At 37.7% G+C, this 15,069-nt stretch overlaps 1 protein-coding gene and 1 pseudogene across 2 annotated transcripts in view; both read left to right on the forward strand.

The window, feature by feature from the left end:
* The window catches only part of UMAD1 (UBAP1-MVB12-associated (UMA) domain containing 1), a 248,990-nt gene that overhangs the window by 95,516 nt on the left and 138,405 nt on the right, over positions 1–15,069 (forward strand). The gene's annotated exons all lie outside the window — the stretch shown is intronic.
* Positions 4,646–6,389, forward strand: LOC132597787 (protein transport protein Sec61 subunit alpha-like; annotated as a pseudogene).

Raw genomic sequence — 15,069 nt, forward strand, 5'->3', positions numbered from 1 at the left:
TTGCAAATATTTTCTCCCATTCTGAGGGTTGTCTTTTGGTCTTGTTTATGGTTTCCTTTGCTGTGCAAAAGCTTTGAAGTTTCATTAGGTCCCATTTGTTTATTTTTGTTTTTATTTCCATTACTCTAGGAGGTGGGTCAGAAAGGATCTTGCTTTGATTTATGTCATAGAGTGTTCTGCCTATGTTTTCCTCTAAGAGTTTGATAGTTTCTGGCCTTACATTTAGGTCTTTAATCCATTTTGAGCTTATTTTTGTGTATGGTGTTAGGGAGTGATCTAATCTCATTCTTTTACATGTAGCTGTCCAGTTTTCCCAGCACCACTTTTTCAATAGGCTGTCTTGTCTACACTATATATTCTTGCCTCCTTTATCAAAGCTAAGGTGACCATATGTGCGTGGGCTTATCTCTGGGCTTTCTATCCTGTTCCATTGATCTATATTTCTTTTTTTTTTGCCAGTACCATACTATCTTGATTACTGTAGCTTTGTAGTATAGTCTGAAGTCAGGGAACCTTTTTCCTCCAGCTCCGTTTTTCTTTCTCAAGATTGCTTTGGCTATTCGGGGTCTTTTGTGTTTGCATACTAATTGTGAAATTTTTCGTTCTATCTCTGTGAAAAATGCCATTGGTAGTTTGATAGGGATTGCATTGAATCTTTAGATTGTTTTGGGTAGTATAGTCATTTTCACAGTGTTGATTCTTCCAATCCAAGGGCATGGTATATCTCTCCCCATCTATTTGTATCATCTTTAATTTCTTTCATGAGTTTCTTATAATGTTCTGCATACAGGTCTTTTTTTCCTTAGGTAGGTTTATTCCTAGATATTTTATTCTTTTTGTTGCAATGGTAAATGGGAGTGTTTTCTTAATTTCACGTTCAGATTTTTCATCATTAGTGTATAGGGATGCAAGAGATTTCTGTGCATTAATTTTGTATCCTGCTACTTTACCGAATTCATTGATTAGCTCTAGAAGTTTTCTGGTGGCATCTTTAGGATTGTCTACACATAGTATCATGTAATCTGCAAACAGTGACAGTTTTACTTGTTTTTTGATTTGGATTCCTTTTATTTCTTTTTCTTCTCTTATTGCTTTGGCTAAAACTTCCAAAACTATGTTGTATAATGGTGGTTAGAGTGGGCAACCTTGTCTTGTTCCTGATCTTAGCGGAAATGGTTTCAATTTTTCACCATTGAGGACAATGTTGGCTGTAGGTTTGTCATATATGACCTTTATTATGTTGAGGAAAGTTCCCTTTATGCCCACTTTCTTGAGGCTTTTTATCATTAATGGGTGTTGAATTTTGTCAAAAGCTTTCTTTGCATCTATTGAGATGATCATATGGCTTTTGTCCTTCAGTTTGTTAATATGGTGTATCACATTGTTTGATTTGCGTATATTGAAGAATCCTTGCGTTCTTGGGATAAACCCCACTTGATCATGGTGTATGATCCTTTTAATGTGCTGTTGGATTCTGTTTGTTAGTATTTTGTTGAGGATTTTTGCATCTATGTTCATCAGTGATATTGACCTCTAGTTTTCTTTCTTTGTGACATCTTCCTCTGGTTTTGGTATCAGGGTGATGGTGGCCTCGTAGAATGAGTTTTGGAGTGTTCCTCCCTCTGCTATATTTTGGGGGAGCTTGAGAAGGATAAGTGATACCTCTTCTCTCAATGGTTGATAGAATTCGCCTGTGAAGCCATCTGACCCTGGGCTTTTGTTTGTTGGAAGATTTTTAATCACAGTTTCAATTTCAGTGCTTGTGATTGGTCTGTTCATATTTCCTGTTTTCTTCCTGATTCAGTCTTGGCAGGTTGTGCATTTCTAAGAATTTGTCCATTTCTTCCAAGTTGTCCATTTTATTGGCATATAGTTGCTTGTAGTAATCTCTCATGATCCTTTGTATTTCTGCAGTGTCGGTTGTTACTTCTCCTTTTTCATTTCTAATTCTATTGATTTGGGTTCTCCCTTTTTTTCTTGATGAGTCTGGCTAACGGTTTATCAATTTTGTTTATCTTCTCAAAGAACCAGCTTTTAATTTTATTGATCGTTGCTATCGTTTCCTTCATTATTTTCTTTGCCTCCATTCTTTTTCCGAGGTCCTGGATCATCTTCCCTAACATTATTCTGAATTGTTTTTCTGGAAGGTTGCCTATCTCCACTTCATTTAGTTGTTCTTCTGGGGATTTATCTTGTTTCTTCATCTGGTACAAAGCCCTCTGCCTTTTCATCTTGTCTGTCTTTCTGTGAATGGGGTTTTTGTTCCACAGGCTGCAAGATTGTAGTTCTTCTTGCTTCTGCTGTCTGCCCTCTGGTTAATAAGGCTATTTACGAGGCTTGTGCAAGTTCCCTGATGGGAGGGACTGGTGGTGGGTAGAGCTGGCTGTTGCTTTGCTGGGCAGAGCTGAATAAAACTTTAATCCACTTGTCTGGTGATTGGTGGGGCTGAGTTCCCTCCCTGATGGTTGTTTGGCCTGAGGTGACCCAACACTGGAGCCTATCCAGGCTCCTTGGTGGGGCTAATGGCTGACTCTGGCAGGGCCCACGCCAAGCACTACTTCCCAGAACTTCTGCTGCCAGTGTCCTTGTCCACACGGTGAGCCACAGCCACCCCAACCTCTGTAGGAGACCCTCCAACACTAGCAGGTAGGTCTAGTTCAGTCTTCTATGGGGTCAGTGCTCCTTCCCCTGGGTCCTGATGCGCACACTACTTTGTGTGTGCCCTCCGAGAGTGGAGTCTCTGATTCCCGCAGTCCTGTCAAAGTCCTGCAATCAAATCCCGCTAACCTTCAAAGTCTGATTCTCTAGGAATTCCTCCTACCATTGCCAGACCCCCAGATTGGGAAGCCTGGGGCTCAGAACCTTCACTGCAGTGGGTGGACTTCTGTGGTATAAGTGTTCTCCAGTTTGTGAGTCACCCATCCAGCAGTTATGAGATTTGATTTTATTTTGATTGCACCCCTCCTACCGTCTCATTGTGGCTTTTCCTTTGTATTTGGATGTGGGGTATCTTTTTTGGTGAATTACAGTAGCTTCCTGTCGATGATTGTTCAGCAGTTAGTTGTGATTCCGGTGCTCTCACAAGAGGGAGTGAGAGTATGTCCTTCTACTCTGCCATCTTGAGCCAATCTCCTGAACTCTTTACCCTTTAATCATATGTTTTCATGTCTGGAAAGCAACTTACAATGGTTGCTTTCAGGAACAACGTGTTGGTGGAGAAGGAAACTTTTTACTAATTGATTAATTCAGCAAATATTTATAAAGCACCCATTATGTGCCAGACACTATGTAAAATGTTGGCTATGCAGAGGTGACCAAGATGGACATGGTCCCTGTCTTCATGAATTTAACAACGTAGTGGAGGAGCCAGGCATTTAATATGCACATATGCATACACACACACATATGTATTTACTTACAAATTGTAATGAGTGATATGAAAGAAAAGGATGCTATGAGAGAGAATTCACAAGGGGGAACTAATTTAGGGTAGGAGGTGGCTCAGGAAGTGATATTTGTGCTGAAACTTGAACGATGAATCAGAGTTAGCTGGGCAAGAAGTGGAGGAAAGCGTTCCAGGTAGAGGAAACAGCATGTGCAAAAGCCCTGAGGCAGTAAGGATTCTGGCTTACTGGAAGAACTGAAAGAAGACCAGTATCACTGAAGTACAGAGGGGAGCAAAAACCTGGGATGAAATTGGATAGGAACAGGCAGGTCAGAATATACAAGGTTTGGCAGTTTGAATTTTGACCTGAAGTGCAAGGGGAAATTATTGAAGGAGTTTTAATCAGAGAAATGATAGTATCTGTTTTTTGTTTGTTTGTCTTAATTTAAAGACCTCACTGGTCTTTAAATTAAAGAGGAGAATCTGTAGGATATGGCCTAGAGCAATAATAAATAGTCCAGGCAAGAGGTAGTGGTCACTTGGACTAGAGTAGTGACAGTAGAAATGGAGAGAAGTGGGCACATTTAGAATGTATTTGGGGATATGGTGGTGGATTATATATGGGGGCAAGGAGGTTCCCTAGAATTAAATAAGTGTCTGATGGCATGAGCCATAGGGTGGAGGATATAGAAGTCTAGAGAAGGAACAGGTTTGGGGGGAACATCAAGAGTTCAGTTTTTAGACAAAGTAACTTTTATGTAATAATGGAGGTTTTTTGTAGAGGTTTGGGCTTACAGTATAAATCTGGGGATTATCAGGGTGCAGATGGTATTTACATCTTTGTGAATGAATGTGATCACCTAGGGAGGGAATGTTGAGAAAGAGAGCCCAGGACCTGGCCCTAGGGAGCTCTAAAACCTAGACCTTGAGTAGAATAGGAGACGTTCACAGATGGACTGAGAAAGAACAGCCAGAGAGTCAAGAGGAAAATACTGAGGAGAAAGGGTGTTGGGAAAGCTAAGAGAAAAGTGTTTCAGTAAGAATTAGACCCATTCTTGTGTAGTTGGAGTAAGCTTACATTACCTTTATAATTATATATGTATGTACATCTATATTTTTTTCCATAAAAAATGCCTTTTTAATGTATTGGTGGGGCTGGCCGGAGCGTGTCAGGAGCAGGTACCGAGGCCCAAGCTGCGGGACCCTAGCGAAGGACGTGCCGAGGTCACTGGGCCCCACCGGGTGGCCCTAGCTGCCGCCATGGGCATCACATTTTTAGAAGTTATCAAACCTTTCTGTGCAGTTCTACCAGAAATTCAGAAACCTGAAAGGCAAATCCAGTTTAGAGAGAGAAGGTACTATGGACTGCTATAACTCTTTTCATCTTCTTAGTATGTTGTCAGATACCACTATTTGGAATCATGTCATCAGATTCTGCAGATCCTTTCTACTGGATGAGAGTTATTTTTGCATTCAACAGAGGAACTTTAATGGAATTGGGTATCTCCCCAGTTGTAACATCTGGTTTGATTATGCAGTTGTTAGCTGAAGCCAAAATCATTGAAGTTGGAGATATACCCAAAGACAGAGCCCTATTCAGTGGAGCCCCAAAACTATCTGGTATGATCATTACGATTGGGCAAGCCATTGTGTATGTCATGACGGACCTGTACGGGGATACCGCTGAAATGGGTGCTGGAATCTGTCTCCTTATCATCATTCACTTGTTTGTTGCTGGTTTGATTGTGCTGCTGTTAGATGAGCTGCTACAGAAGGGTTATGACTTGGGGTCTGGGATTTCCCTCTTTATTGCCACCAACATCTGTGAAACCATTGTCTGGAAGGCCTTTAGTCCCACTACCATTAACAGTGGCAGAGGTACTGAGTTTGAGGGTGCAGTCATAGCTGTCTTTTATTTACTGGCCACCAGGACAGACACAGGTCAAGCTCTAATGGAGGCTTTCAGTCATCAGAATTTACCCAATCTCATGAACCTCATTGCTACAGTTTTTGTGTTTGCTGTTATATATTTTCAGGGATTTCGTGTGGATCTGCCCATTAAGTCGGCCCAGTACTGAGGGCAGTACAGCAGCTACCCCAAGCTCTTCTACACCTCCAACATCCCCATCATCCAAACTGTATGTTATTTCCCAGATGCTGTCAGTTTGATTTTTAGTAAATTTACCAGGCAACTTTTTAGTAAATTTACCAGGACCATGGACTAATGTCAGTTGGGAAGGATCTGCTTGTTCTTACCCAGTGGGGGGCCTTTGTTACTACCTTTCTCCTCCTGAGTCCATGGGCGCCATATTTGAGGATCCTGTCCATGTGGTTGTTTATAGCATCTTCATGTTGGGATCATGTGCATTCTTTTCTAAGATGTGGATAGTGGTGTCTGGTTCCTCAGCCAAAGATGTAGCTGAACAGCTTAAAGAACAGCAAATCGTAATGAGAGGCCACAGGGATACCTCTATGGTTCATGAGCTTAATAGGTGCATCCCCATAGCAGCTGCGTTCGGCAACTTGTGCCTCGGCGCCCTGTCCGTGTTGGCTGACTTCCTCGGGGCCATCGGCTCGGGCACTGGAATTCTGCTTGCAGTCACTATTATTTATCAGTATTTTGAAGTATTTGTTAAAGAACAGGCTGAAGTTGGCGGGATGGGTGCTTTGTTTTTCTAAATGTTCCAGTATTTCTTTTTGTGTGTGTGAAAGGGAAAATATTTTGACACACTGTTTTTGTCAGATAATGCCGGCTCCCCTTTTCTCCTCTCACAGTTTGTTTTCAAGTGCTGACCGTCTCATTCCTGAAATGGGCACGGAGCTAAGCCTGTGTTCAGCATTACTACCAGCTGCCTTAACACTGAAGTTTACATTATTCATTAAAAAACCTACATGCAGTGTTGCCTGTGATGCTGGAAACCAATGTACCTGCCTTGCCATGTTCAGTTGTGACGGTGAGATGGTGACGTGGATCAGTTTTGTACACAACATTCAAGACACTCAATATTCCTCCCACTTGTTTAAAAATAAATGTAATTCAGATTGCCAAAAAAAAAAAAGAAATGTATTGGTATCCAAAAAAGAAACCTCACTATAACTTATAAATGAAATTAACCAGTGAGATGACCTTGGAGGAGCTCTCTTTTGGAGTAATTTTTTTAAATGTACACCTATAAAAGACATGTTCAAATACATGTACAAGATACATACAGAGTGGGAAATATACAACATGCAGAATCCAAGTAGAAATTGTTTTTATAAAATTAGCATCCTGTCGTCCATGTATTATTACATGCCTCTGCTGGTTGGATTAATAGGACTTTAAGAAATATAAATGTTAAGGTTGAGTTTAATTTAGTTTTGATTTCTTGTTTGTTCTGATGTGTCAAACTTGGAAAAGTAGGGATTGCTCTGCCTAAGTGTGATTTCCCCTTCGTAGCTGGGTAATATAGCTTTACCAGTCAGACTTCAGGAATATGTCTGGTATTCCCCGAGCCTTTTTACAGTTGCAACAGCTGATGCTACTGAATTATTTTAGCAAATGATAGAATGTTTACTTGTAGAAGAAAGAATGGTGTAATGGAAAGAGCATGGACTTGGATTCAATTCTAGTTCGAATTCTTACTCCTGCACATTTGCACAGCCTACTTAATCTCTTCATCCTTAGTTTTCTCATGTATGAAGTGGCTATAAATAATGAATACCTACTGCACAAAATTTTTGCGAGGACTAAATGAAATCAAGTATGTAAAATGCAGAAGAAAATGTCTTTCACAAAGTGTGCACTTAATAAATGTATTGGGTTTTTTTTGTTAAGTTTATAAAAAATATGGTTTCTGGAGTCTCCTGGCCCTTGCATCCAATGTGCATCAGTCATTATTTTTCTCATCTAAAAAGATTAACATTTATTTTTCATCACAGAAAATGAGATTTTCACCATGTATAATATTATTTATGTTTATAAATATAAAAAAATTTAAAAATCAAGGCATAACTCATATCAGTATTTGTTACTCTGTTTCTCAAGATGCCTTTTCTAAGTGACAACTTCTTAGAGGATTAATTCTTTTAATTAATGAGCCTAACATTTAGAACCAAAATTTTTAGGTAAAGTGATTTTCAGGATTGTCAAGTGAAAAGAATGTAAGTATGAGTAATCACAGATTTGAAATTCTGTATTCATTTATCTGAAATGAGCTTGATTGACGACAGTTACTATTGTTTGATGCTTTAATTTTTTTCATCTCCGATATTGATGTTTTATTTCATATAAAACGGCACTATGGTAGAACATTTGCTCTTCTTTCTGTCGTAATAGACTTGCTTTAAACTAAACCCATCAAAGTGCTATACATTCAAATGCAATCATGTTTAAGTAATAATTCTCAGTGTATTTGAAAAGACTTGCACAGAAATATTTATTGTAAAGCACATGGCTTTTACAGTGCGTGCACTAGGCTGTTTTTGCTTGGTCTGTATTTATGTCTGTGTATCTACATTCCTGTTGAAATATGAAAGAGGTGCTGTATATTTAAGTATTCAGTTTAGTCACATCAATGTGCATTTCTGTTTAAGTATCTGTGTAGAATTGGATTAGAAGCAACACAATCAGATTTGGCTGGTGAGCCAAAAAGAAATGTATATAAATTCACTTTTTTACAAATAAGTTGCTCTAAAATCAAAGTAGGAGAATAAATGTAGTGTGAAATGTTACGCAAAATACAGGCACAGCATAATTAGCAAAGGTTAGTAGAAATGCTATTTGTTAAAACCTGAAGTGTAACAGTCAGTTTCCTCATTACAGGAAATAGCAAAGCAGTTAACAAACATCATCTGTCAAAAACAGTGTTAAGGCAGGTTAAGAACCACAAATATACGAAGTTTATAAGTTGTAAAACTGAAATGGGAATGCATTTGATTTTAATATCTTTTACAAATTTTTTAAATGTTATACTGATTGATTTATTCAATAAAATTTCCAAAATCATGTTAATACTTCCTTTATCTATGGTCTGATAAAATATTTTAGATGTGGGATTTTCCTACTTTGGACAAAGTGCTTCTACTGAAGGAAGAATCTACTCATAATTAAAACTGGGGAAAGTAAGTTATTTTTTTCCATTCTGTACTTTCTTAAAATTATTGTGGTAGAATATATATAACATAAAAGTTTCCATTTTAACCATCTTAAATGTACAATTTAGTGGTATTAATTACATTTACAATGTTGTGAAACCATCACCACTGTCTATTTCCAAAACTCTTTCATCACCCTAAACAGAAACTATATTTTTAATAAAGTCTTTATTCAGATATAATTCATATACTATAACATTAACTTACTTAAAGTGTACAATTCAATGGCTTTTAACATATTCACAGAGTAGAGCACTCGTTGTGTAGTTTTGCAGGCAACTGTAGAACCTTTTCATCACTTCAGAAAGAAACTCTGTACCCAGTAGCAGTTACTTTTCATTTTCCCCAAACTTTCTGACTCTATAGATTTCCATTTTCTGGACATTTCACATAGTGAAATCATACAATATATTTGATCTTTTCTGACTGGCTTATTTTACTTCTTTTGTGGCTGGGTCCTTTACTTCTTTTACTTTTCAACGTTCATCCACGTTGGAACATGTATTATTATTCCATTCTTTTTTATTGCCGAATAATATTCCATTGTATGGCTATACCATATTTTGTTTATTCATTCATCAGTTAATAGACATTCAGATTATATCTACTTTTTGGCTAATATTAATAATGCTGCTGTGAATATTTGTGTACAGGTTTTTGAGTATATATGTTTTCATTTCTCTTGGGTATATACCAAGGAGTGGAATTGCTGAGTCATATGGTAACTCTATGTTTAATCATTTGAAAAACTCCAGACTGTTTTGCAAAGGGACTGGCCCATTTTACAGTCCTAAGTGCAGTGTGTGCAAGTTCCAATTTCTCAATATCCTGGCCAATACTAATTGTTACTGTCTGTCTGTTTTTTCTTGTTTAATTAATTTTTATTGGAGTATACTTGCTTTACAGTGTTGTGTTAGTTTCTGCTGTACAGCAAAGTGAATCAGCTATACATATGCATATATCCCCTCTTTTTTGGATTTCCTTCCCATTTAGGTCACCACAGAGCATCGAGTAGGGTTCCCTGTACTATACAGTAGGTTCTCAGTAGTTATCTGTTTTATACATAATAGTGTATATATGTCAATCCCAATCTCCCAATTCATCCTGTCCCCCCTTCTCCCCCCGTCATCCATACATCCGTTCTCTATGTCTGTGTCTCTATTTCTGCTTTGCAAATAAGTTCATCTGTATCATTTTTCTAGATTCTACATATAAGCAATGTATACGATATTTGTTTTCCTCTTTCTGACTTACTTCACTCTGTATGACAGCCTTTAGGTCCATCCGCATCTCTACAAATGACCCAATTTTGTTCCTTTATATGGCTGAGTAATATTCTATTGTATATATGTACCACATCTTCTTTATGCATTCTTCTGTTGATGGACATTTAGGTTGCTTCCACGCCCTGGCGATTGTAAATAGTGCTGCAGTGAACATTGGGGTGCATGTATCTTTTTGAATTATGGTTTTCTCCGGGTATATGCCCAGGAGTGGAATTGCTGGATCATATGGTAGTTTTGTTTTTAGTTTAGTTTTTTTTTTTTTTTTTTTTTGTGGTACACGGGCCTCTCACTGTTGTGGCCTCTCCCGTTGCGGAGCACAGGCTCCGGACGCGCAGGCTCAGCGGCCATGGCTCACGGGCCCAGCCGCTCTGTGGCATGTGGGGTCTTCCCAGACTGGGGCACGAACCCGTGTCCCCTGCACCGGCAGGCGGACTCTCAACCACTGCGCCACCAGGGAAGCCCATTTTTAGTTTTTTAAGGAGCCTCCATACTGTTCTCCATAGTGGTTGTATCAATTTACATTCCCACCAACAGTTGTAGGAGTGTTCCCTTTTCTCCACACCCTCTCCAGCATTTATTGTGCATAGATTTTTTGATGGTGACCATTCTGACTGGTGTGAGGTGATACCTCACTGTAATTTTGTTTTGCATTTCTCTAATAATTAGTGATGTTGAGTATCTTTTCATGTGTTTGTTGGCCATCTGTATGTCTTCTTTGGAGAAATGTTTATTTAGGTCTTCTGCCCATTTTTGGATTGGGTTGTTTGTTTCTTTTTTGATATTGAGCTGCATGAGCTGCTTGTATATTTTGGAGATTAATCCCTTGTCAGTTGCTTCATTTGCAAATATTTTCTCCCATTCTGAGGGTTGTCTTTTCATCTTGTTTATTGTTTCCTTTGCTGTGCAAAAGCTTTTAAGTTTAATTAGGTCCCATTTGTTTATTTTTGTTTTTATTTTCATTACTCTAGGAGGTGGGTCAAAAAAGATCTTGCCTGTCTGTCTTTTTGATTGTAGTCATCCTAGTGGATATGGTGTAGTATCTTTTTTTTTTTTTTTTTTTTTGCGGTACGCGGGCCTCTCACTGCTGTGGCCTCTCCCGTCGCAGAGCACAGGCTCCCGACGCGCAGGCTCAGCGGCCATGGCTCATGGGCCCAGCCGCTCCGCGGCATGTGGGATCCTCCCGGACCGGGGCACGAACCCATGTCCCCTGCATCGGCAGGCGGACTCTCAACCACTGCGCCACCAGGGAAGCCCTGGTGTAGTATCTTATTATGGCTTTGATTTGCATTTACCTGATGGCTAATGATTTGAGCATTTTTTCATGTGCTTTTTGGCCATTTGTATATTTTCATTGGACCGATGATTATTCAGATTTTTTCCTTATTTTTAACTTGGGTATTTATGTTTTTATTATTGAGTTATAAGAGTTCTTTATATATTCTAGATAAAAGTCTATCAGATATATGATTTGCAATTATTTTTTCCCATTCTGTAGGTTGTCTTATAAATCTTTCTTTTTGAGATTCTACTGCTTCTTCTTTCTGATTTCTAATTACATTGTGATGTTATTTTGAGAAATTCTGTTCTCCTTATGGGATGCACAGTGACAAACTGAGAAAGGTTATACTTTTCTTACTCTGTGCCAAGAAAGTTCACTTTCTAATCCTGCACTCTGTGCTGTAGCATTCAGGAAGCATTTATTTTGATCCCTGCTTATGTGCTGTACACTGGAACCAACCTCTGGGGGTATAAGGTGGAACTCATTCTTGGTAAGCCTACAGTCTGGTGGACAGGTCAGAAAAAGTTACGTTGTCAGGAAAAGCACTGTATCTTTACAAAGCAAGGAGAGTTTATTTTATTAGATTTATGATGTAAACTTACAAGTAGTGGAAGGAGACTTGAAAATCACTGAGTCTGTTTTACTTAATGATGTGTAAAACTAGTCTAGTGCAGTGATTTCCAACAAACGGTCTGTTTCCCCACATTTTCCACTGCCCCTCATCAGAGCTCCTGCTCAGTCTCTCTGAGCCCTGGAAGCTGATCATGCGGGCACATTATTTTTGTCATTTCCCAGGCTGTTATTCTCTCCTCTTACTCAAGTCTTATCTAGAATCCAAGGCCTGCCTTAAGGCCCCTCATGACTGGTACGTTTATGATAACTGATGATCATTTCTTTCTCTGATTAGTATAGTACTTTCGAACTTTGTGTCTTAACTAATAGTCTCATGTTTGAATGCTTAGTTGCCCTCATAGCTTAATTGTACCATAGAGTTCAGACCATTTATTTCTTTGGGACACTACTCATGGAACCGGTTGGAATAAACATGATAAAAGCAAGAGTTTCTGTTCTAACTTGGTAAAATCATTTGGAAAAGTGATGGAGGGAAACATTCTCTGGGCAAAATCAGATAGCAATGAGTTAGCATATGCATTAGTTGACATAGTTAATTAAACAAGCTGTTATGTTGAGTTGAAGGCAAGGAAAATATACAGTCAGTTATATTTGAGGCTATTTAGCATGTTTCTTTTTTCTACCCCCAGATTTTTCATGGGATATGCAGTTTTAGTAGGTTAACTTGGAGCTCTCATATGTTTAAAGTTTTCCATTTCGCACATGTTGTCTAAATATGTGCACATAGTTTTTGCTTTTGCTACCAGCCTAATAAAAGCCTCTTGTGAATGCTTATCACCTTGTAAAGTAGTTACCAGAGCTACAGTAAAATTTGCCTGCAAGTGAAAAGGCTTTGACTTCCCTAGAGGGAGAATAAAAAACATATGAGACAAATAGCAGCAACTGAAATTATCTGGTGTAGAAAGTGGCAGAATGCCAACCAAATGCTCGGTCCCTAAAATGTTTAAAATTTTTATCTCAGCTCACTAAAAAGACCACCTTGTTTAAAGAACTTCAAACACAAACTTGGAAATGTCTCATTATTTTGGTACAAGTTACACAAACAATCCCCTTTTTTTTATTGCTATCTTCAGGGATTAAGGTCCTGTAGATTTAAAAGAATTTTTTTAAGATGTTTATATCCCTTCTTAAAAATGGAGTGTTTGTATATGTGTGTTGTGTGTGCGTAAATTGTTACTGAAAGTTATTGCCATGTTTTTGATACTTCATATATCTAATTAGAAATGGTGTTGATTGTTCAGTAGGCAAAGTGGCCTTCAAGTGCATGGTGAGAAATAGTAATGAGATGCCTTCACTAGCCCGTAGGCCATGAGGACTCTTCCTAAATAATAGAGATGCAAGGGGTTGATAAATCCTACTATTGTCTTGGAGTTGCCTTGGGAGGATATTATGTACTGATGTTTTGATGTCTGTCCTAGGGCAGAGGACAACTCTAGCCTTGCTTTGCTCAGAAGTATTGAGATTTGTTTTGAAGTTATCATTTAGAAAAGTCACTCACCCTTTTTCCTTTATAACTCTTAAAATTCTTAGAAAAGTCCTAGTCCTAGAAAGCCCAGTTATTGTTTAATACATTTTATTTAATTAATAATCACTCTTATTTTTTCTACAATTATTAATACTGTTCCATTTGTTGAATACTTTGTCTTATAGAGCATTTCATACATGCTACTTTATTTGATCCTTTCAGAAATCCCTAGAACAAGGCAGAGCAAATGCCTTTTTCCTGGTTTATGGATGAGGAAAACTGAGGCTCAAAAATATCCAGTGACTTGGAAACGTCACCAGGTAGTAGTAGATCATGGGGTTTTTTCCACGGCTCTACAGTGTTCCTCAGAAAGCTTCAAATCTTGGGTTATTGTGATACTTAGCAATTATGAAATATATTTTTGCTCAGAAATAAAAAAATTCTTTTAACCAATTGAAACTGCCAGAAAGGCTGCCAGGGTAGTAACTCAAAACAGAGTGGAGACCGAAGGTTTTGGTCCTTTCATGTGAAGCGCTGAGCCCACTAGGTCAAGGTTTTGAGAAATGGGAAATCTTCATTGTTGCTTCCTGAATTTCTCTCTGAAACTGTTTCTCTCTATAACTGAAAATTCGGCTGTCATTATTTTCAGCTTAACAGGTAATTTTCCTTGAAGGAAAAGGAAAGTTTGCTGTGTTCTTGGAAGAAAGTACAGAAATTAAATCTGAATCATTAAATTATTAGAGAATGTGCTGTTTCTGGGCCCAAAAATAGGAAAACAAAGTATAATCATCTAACAAGTCATTATATGTTTTATTGTATGCATTATGTTTTATTTTATATATAAAATTAAATATTTTATTTATGTTTTATTATATACTTGTTTATGTCATAAGGTGAAACCAAATTCTGTTCCATGGATTAGAACATAATATAAATTCAGTACCTATTTGTAAAATACAGATTTATAGAAATATTATGGAACTAATGATGACATTTTGATATTGCTGCTGCTACAGAACTAGATGACCAGTCCCAGAATTGCAATATGAATTCATCACTCAATCTCGTTAGAGCTGCTGTAAATTTTTTTAAAGGGAGCAGGTGAGATAGGACTTATCTTTGCCTTGGATTTATATTTATAGCAAAGTAATCAGCATTGTGCTGTGGCGGTATATTAATAATACGATCATAATGCTGATGCACCTATTTACCAAAGTTTGTGAAATATATTTTACCTTTTCATAGCTGTTCAAATGCTATATATCATGTTGCTCTTCTGAAAATGGTAGTACATTTTAATATATGTTTAAGTTTTAAAAATTATTTTTAAAATTAAAAATTTAGGGAGAAGAATTATAATATTTATTAGTACAATAATACTTTGGGATTTAGCTCTGTCAGCCTAGAACCAGGCATGGCCATCAATGAATCTAACATCCAACTTCCTACACTCCAGATACCCCTTTGCATCCCATTTTATCGCTGTGCTAGAGACGTCCCATCATACGAGATTTTCCTCCATCCTTGGCTCCTCTTAAGTCAGTGTGATTACATTAATTTCTATATTTGCTTTTTTTTATTTGTTTTTCAAAAATTTCCCTTGCTAGCGCTTCTGAAAGTTCTAGCCTATAGCCTTTCCATTCTTGGTGTTGGTATTTTATAATAGATTTGAAGAAAAATTGTGTGGAATTCCAAGGAATATATCTATCAATTACCTTTTTTTTGAAGTTAAAGTGAATGCTGTAACAATTCCACAATAAATACAGTGAGATTTAATGTGTTAAATGAATTTAAATTGTTTTGACAATTTTTCTTGAAGGACTCTTTTCTGAGTTTTTATAATCTCACTTAAGTAAGAATATAAGGTGGTTTAATTACTTTCTAG

The sequence above is a fragment of the Globicephala melas genome, chromosome 9, assembly GCF_963455315.2.
Source record: "Globicephala melas chromosome 9, mGloMel1.2, whole genome shotgun sequence".
Lineage (NCBI taxonomy): Eukaryota > Metazoa > Chordata > Mammalia > Artiodactyla > Delphinidae > Globicephala > Globicephala melas.